The sequence below is a fragment of the Anas acuta genome, chromosome 16 (assembly GCF_963932015.1).
Source record: "Anas acuta chromosome 16, bAnaAcu1.1, whole genome shotgun sequence".
NCBI classification, from domain to species: Eukaryota; Metazoa; Chordata; class Aves; order Anseriformes; family Anatidae; genus Anas; species Anas acuta.
In genome coordinates, this window is record NC_088994.1 from 818,833 (window position 1) to 825,810 (window position 6,978).

General features: G+C 40.9%; 1 long non-coding RNA gene across 1 annotated transcript; it reads left to right on the plus strand.

The window, feature by feature from the left end:
* Positions 1 to 252: 252 nt before the first annotated feature.
* On the plus strand, positions 253 to 6,411 carry LOC137865469 (uncharacterized). The gene is made up of 2 exons (XR_011101916.1): positions 253 to 1,984; positions 4,523 to 6,411. It is a non-coding gene; the product is annotated as an uncharacterized lncRNA (long non-coding RNA).
* The last annotated feature ends 567 nt before the right edge of the window (positions 6,412 to 6,978 follow it).

Here is a 6,978-nt window from a genome sequence, read left to right on the forward strand (position 1 = left end):
GTTGGGAGGTGTTGGGATGGCCTCCATCTGTTTTTTTTTTGGGGCCTCCCTTTGAGGGGGAGGGAGTTGGGATTTGGTTGTACACCTTTGCATCCCATGTCTTGGGGGGGGGGGGGGGGTAGGACCCGCCTCTGGGGCAGGTTGTGAGCTGCTTGCACACCTCTGGGACGTGTGTCTGGGGGGGGGGAGGGGGGGGCCAGGTCTGGGGCCTGTGTCTGTGTGGGGTCCAGTTCTGGGGGGGTGGGGGGGGGATGGTTAGGGATTGATAGTGGACAGTTGGGATCTGCATCTGGGTGTGGTTTGTGCCTGCTTCTGTGGGCAGTTTGGGGCCTGCATCTGAGGTTTGGGGGCTTCTCTGTAGCATTTGGGGTCTGCATTTTGGCTTTGGGGTGTGTCTTGAGCTTTTGGGGCCTAGCTGTAGTGTTTATGACTTGCGTCTGGGGCTTTTCTGTAGCGTTTTGGTCACATCGTTGTGCTTTGGGGCCTATATCCAGGGTTTTGCCTCTTTTGTAGTTTTTATCTGTGTCTGTGCATTTGTTTCGTTGCTGGTTGTCTGGGGTTAGGGGCAGTTTGGGGTTTGGATTAAGGTCAGTGTCATTAATGTTATGGGGTTGATAATAAGGGTTAGGGTTGTGGTTAGAGTTGTTAGGTTTAAGGGGAATAAGGATTTTAGGGTAAGGGGATCAAGGTTGTGGGAATAAAAATGTTTTTGCGCAGTTACATCGTTTAGAGGGAAGGAAGGTGGTATTGAGGTCTGCTTGCAGTGATAAGAGAGCTTAACAGACAACCTTGTAAAATGCAGACAACCAGAATCCTTACAGCAAGTAGGTGGAAATCACGGTGTAAGAAACATTACCACCTCAAAGAGTAAAAACCTCAAAAGAAATGTGACTTGTAACAGGCCAGCAGCTGTGTATTTTCTGTAAAGCACCAGATCGATTATGAACCTGGATTACCCAGTCAATAGGAAAACAGAGGAGGGTTGTGGTCCTTGAGAGGAAAAAAATAGTGTATAAACTGTGTGGAATTAGTAGGCGTCCTCCTGCTTGTGGGACACCCGCCATTGCAATCACAAATAAAAATGCTGCTTTACTGAGATCCTCGCCAGAGCCGATGTTATTGGTTACAGAGTGTTTCTAACAGGGTATTACAGTTTTAAGGTTTCAGGGCTAGGGCACTAGGGTTGGGTTTAGGGTTAGGGTTTTAAGGGTTTCAGGGTTTTGGGGGGGGGTTAAGGGTTTGGCAGCCTTAAATTTGTTTTTCAGGTTAGGTTTGATATTGTATAAACTCACTTTAGGATAGAACAAATCTTGTAGTTAAAAATGTAACGAGAACAATATATACGACATCTTGTTATCTGTCAACCTTCTGTTATGTTTAAGCTTCTTGTTAATTGAAACATCCCATTATCTGTCGACCTTCAGTTATGCTGAAACTTGAGCTAACTTGAACCAACTCAGCATTCCTGCAGCTTGGAAAACAACTGATTCAGCCAACTTGGCATTCTTTAGCAAAAGGTGAAAAGTACACCATGAGGAAGACCATAGGTCTTCCTCCCAAAGACCACTGCCCACGTCTTGAAGACCCCTGCCCACAATTCTTGGGAGGCTTCGCGCAAGCGCAAGGACTGATAAGCTAACTAGCATACAAAGCGAGAGTAGGTGGGTTTAGGTAATGAATATGTATTGGCATTAATTGAATATTCATTGTTTTTCTGTATAAATATGAGATAGTTTGTTACTTTGAACATGCATGTTAGGTGGAAGGATCCCCTGTGCATCCAGCACTGACAATGAAGGGTACTTTGTCACTTTGAAATTTTGGCTTCGATCTTTGAATCAATGTGGCACCCCAGATGGGACACCCTCTCTGCCGGACTGCAGGACCCACTGGGAATAGGACACCTTAGGGTACCCCTGGGATTTCTCAGAGGGACTCCTTGACTCAATGGATCACTGCAGAGGCAGACAAGGACCCCATCGCTGTAAGTGACAGTATTCTTTATTTTGTTTTTGGTTTGTTTGTTTGGTAGACCGGTCATTTGAAACTGCCCATAAGTCAGAAGAAACTTCTGCAGGGTGGTGTATACTTTTGTGGCTAGCACCTTAAGTTTGATTTTGTTGGCATTCAATTGCCCTTTGGAACCTGGCAAGTTTGCTTATAAGGTTCATTTGTTACAGTGTTACTTATTTCGGTTTTCTGACTTTTCGCATATGGAATTTGACTCTGATTATTGTTATTGTGATTTTGGCTATATTCTTGGTAATAATAGTAGGTTCTTGGCGTTGCTATAGAAAGATACCTGCGTGCTGCATTTTGTAAGTGTTAAGTGTATTCTGAAAATGTGAACTGGGAAAATAGGAGGAAGGCAAAATTTTAAAGGAAATCCCTTTAGTACGTGTTTTGAGTCATTGGAAGGATATTGGAGGATCTGCTGGTGGAAATGTGAACAGGAAAACACTGATAAAATATTGTAATCAATGGAATGTGGAGAAAAGTGGCCTTTTAATGGAACTTTAAACTATAATACTTTGCTACAGTTAATGTTGTTCCTACGGGGAGAAGGAGAACAGGATGAAATGTTGTATATTGATGTTGTTTCAGCATCTTGGAGGGAAAAGGTACGGAATTAAGTTGGCCCCTGACTGAGCCTTCAATGTTGGCATTAGAAAAGTACAGGCTGGAGAAAGATGAAGGAAGTGTTAAAAGGGTTGTTGAAAGTGTTAAAGGTGTTTGAAGTTGAATGAGCAGGGAAAGAGGATGTAGGAATGTTAATAGTTCTGCCTCAGCCCAAAGCTGAGATCTCAAAATCACAGGTGTTAGCCCTCTGGGGCAAAGGGATCATGATGGGTCCCAGAGAGTTGTCATGGAAACAGAAAAGCAGTTAACTCTTAAAGCAACCTGAGTTCATATGCGAGCTCCAATTGCCAATGGGACCACTCAGGGAACTGTGGACAATTGCATTCCCCTGACCAACCCCCCACTAAGACCCTAATCATCCTGAAAATTATGAATGGTTAATTAAATACTAAAATCTGGTTGAATTGGGAATTGAGAATATGCTTCCAACAAGGTCCAAAAGAAACCCCTATGGAATTCTTAGACCAACTCTGAAATGTAATGGAAGAAAAAAAAATGATTTGGACCTGGCTTCAGAGGACAAATTGACTAGCCTTTTCCTAGGGTAATCATCGGCCCGTGATTTCAACAGGAATAACGGGGACCTGGGGAATCTACCCTAGTGGATCCTCCACTGGTTATAATGAAGGTACGGGAGGAACGGAAGTGAAATTTCTTGTTGATATGGGGGCAACATATTCAGTTCTAAATCAAGCATTAATGCCTTTACGGAATGATTATGTTAGGGTAAAAGGTGCAACTGATCAACCTGAAAAGACTTATTTTTGTGAACCTTTGAAGTACTAGTTTGGGAAACAATGGGGCATACAGAGATTTTTATATATGCCTAACTCCCCATGGGCACTCTTAGGTAGAGATTTATTAGAGCAATTAGGAGCAGAAATTGTCTTTGAAAAAGGGAAAATGGAATTAAGGATAGGAGAAGAACAACTAATAAATGTGTTGAGCTTGGCACTAATACAAACTGACCCTAAAAGTGAAATACCCTTAGAGATCACAGATCAAGTATATCCAGGAGTTTGGGACACAGAAGGCCCTGGAAGAGCTAAAAATGTGACCCCAATAATTATTAAATTAAAGCCAGGAGAGAAACCCATTAAGGTTAAGCAATATCCTTTGAGGATAGACGATAGGAAAGGAATTAAAGAGATAATTGATAAATTTCTACTGTATGGATTATTGATTGAATGTGAATCAGAATACAATGCACCCATATCCCTGGAAGTCTTCAAAAGATGTTTAGATGTAGAACTTAGGGATATGGTTTAGTGGGGACTGTTAGCATTAGGTCAGAGGTTGGACTCGATGATCTTGAGGTCTCTTCCAACCTAGAAATTCTGTGATTCTGTGATATTGCCAATTAAAAAGGCAGATGGAAAAAGCTATAGGCTAGTTCAGGATCTGAGGGCCATAAATAAAATCACCGAGGATATACATCCAGTAGTGGCAAAGCCTTATACTTTGCTGACTCTATTAAAGAATGGTCAAGTTTGGTTTACCATACTGGATTTAAAAGACGCCTTCTTCTGCCTAGCCTTAGCCACAGAAAACCAAAACCTATTTGCCTTTGAATGGGAAAACCCTGACTCAGGCAGAAAGACGCAGTTTATGTGGACAGTACTACCTCAAGGATTCAAGAATAGCCTCACTATTTTTGGAAACCAATTAGCAAGGGAACTCGAGACTTGGATACCTCCGGACACTGAAGGTGCTTTGTTACAATATGTAGATGATCTCTTAATAGCTACCAAGACTAAAGAGAGTTGTATTCAATGGACTATAAGTCTCCTTAATTTTCTGGGTTTAAATGGATATTGAGTCTCTCAACAGAAAGCCCAGCTGGTTCAACAACACGTGACCTATTTGGGATTTGAAATTTCAGGAGGACAACGAGAACTAGGAACTGAACTGAACGTAAGAAAGTCATTTGCCGGACTCCAGAACCCCAAATGGTAAAGGAGCTATGAATCTTTTTAGGAATGACAGGTTGGTGTCGCCTTTGGATTTATAATTATGGACTAATGGTAAAGCCTCTATATGAATTGATAAAGAGTAATCAGTCAAAGTTAGTCGGGACTGGAGAAGCATGAAAAGCTTTTAAACAACTTAAACAAGAATTGATGCAAGCTCCAGCTTTGGGATTACTGGATCTCTCAAAACTCTTTTGGTTGTTCTCTCATGAGAGACAAGGCATAGCTTTGGGAGTACTAGCACGAAGATTGTGTCCCTATAAATGAGCAGTAGCTTACTTCTCTAAACAATTAGATGAAGTAAGTAAAGGATGGCCCGGATGCTTTCAGGCTGTTGCAGCTGTTATTATCAATATACAAGAAGCTTGGAAGTTTACAATGAGACAGAAAATGACAATGTTAGTCTCCCATACAGTCTCAGCAGTTTTGGAACAAAAAGGAAATCACTGGCTTTCACCACAGAGATTTTTAAAATACCAAGCAGTATTAGTAGAACAAGATGATGTGGAAGTTGTGGTCAGTAACATCATAAATCCAGCTTCTTTCCTTAGCGGAACTCTGGATGAACCCATAACCCATGATTGTATAGAAACAATGGAGACTGTGTATTCTAGTCGACCTGATCTTAAGGAAGAACCTTTAAAAGATGCTGACGAATCTTGGTATACTGATGGAAGCAGCTTTGTGAAACAAGGACAATGTAAGGCAGGGTACACCGTTACAACCACTCAACAGGTAATCGAGTCCAAACCATTACCCCCTGGGAAGTCCACCCAGAAAGCAGAGATAATTGCTCTTACGCGAGCACTGGAACTAGCAACAGGAAAGAAAATAAATATTTGGACAGATTCTAAATATGCATTCGGCGTGGTACATGCTCATGGAGCGATTTGGAAAGAACGTGGATTGGTGACCGCTCAGAGAAAACAGATATAACATGCTGAAGAAATTTTAAAATTGTTAGAGGCTGTAAAACAACCAGAAAAGATAGCTATCATGCATTGTTGGGGATGTTAAAAGGGGAACGCCGATTTTGAAATTGGAAATTGATTGGCAGATCAGGAGGCTAAGCGGGCAGCTGAAATAACTGAAGTGAAGGCATTGTCTTTGATACCAAATGGTAACATCCAAACTGTATACACGAACCAAAAGCCAAATTATACAAAAGAAGACTTAAAATTAATTGAAGATTTGAAAGGTAAAATGAAACCAGATAGATGGGTATATTTAAAAGGTAACTGCGTAATAATACCCTCTAATTTGACAAGGCCCATAGTTCTTACAGAACACAATAAAACACATTGGGGAGCTGACACATTGCGTAAGAGCCTGAGTCTGACATTAGTGGGACAAAATTTATATACAATGATAAAACAAGTAACTCAACAAGTTACTTGTTGAGTTACAAGCATTTGTTTATACAATAACCCCAATACCAAGAACAGAATAAAATTTGGAATAATCGGTAAAGGAAATTATCTGGGGCAACAGTGGCAAATTGATTTTTCCGAACTCCCTAGAAAAGGGGGGTATCGTTATTTACTGGTTCTGACTGACACATTTTCAGGATGGCCCAAAGCCTTTCCCTGTCAAACAAACAAAGCAAGAGAAGTGGTTAAAGTTTTGTTAAATGAAATAATACCACACTTTGGGATTCCAGTAGCAATGTCTTCTGATAGAGGTTCACATTTTTGTGCGCAAGTGGTACAACAGATAAGTAAGATTCTAAAGATAGATTGGCAACTACATACTCCTTATAGACCACAGGCAAGTGGACAGGTAGAAAAAATGAACCATTTAATTAAAAAACAAATAGCTAAAATTGGACAAGAAGCTAATTTGTCATGGCCTTAATCCCTCCCTTTAGCATTACTTAGAATCAGAGTTAAACCTAGAATAAAAGAGAATTTGAGTCCCTTTGAAATCTTATATGGAAGGCCGTATCAATTTCTATTTAGTGGAGAGGACCTAACGCAGATAGGATCAGAATATTTATATGCTTATATAACTCAACTTCAGAAACAATTAAACAAAGTACATAAATTCGTTTTAGGGACCAGGGCTGGAGGGTTGGATCAACCAATCCATCCCTTTAAGCCCGGGGATTATATATATAAAGACTTTTTCAGGACAACCCCTAGAGGAAAAATGGAATCGACCATATCAGGTGTTGCTGACAACTCATACTGCTATCAAGATTAGAGAACAAGCCTCTTGGATCCACCATTCCCAAGTGAAGAAAGCTCCAGAAGCCCCCTGGAAAGTAACACCAGGTGACGATGAACTGAAACTAAAGCTTAGTCGAACAAAATGAAGACATTACAGTCGTGAGTATTTAGTAATATAGTTGGCAGAAATTTAGTTGATA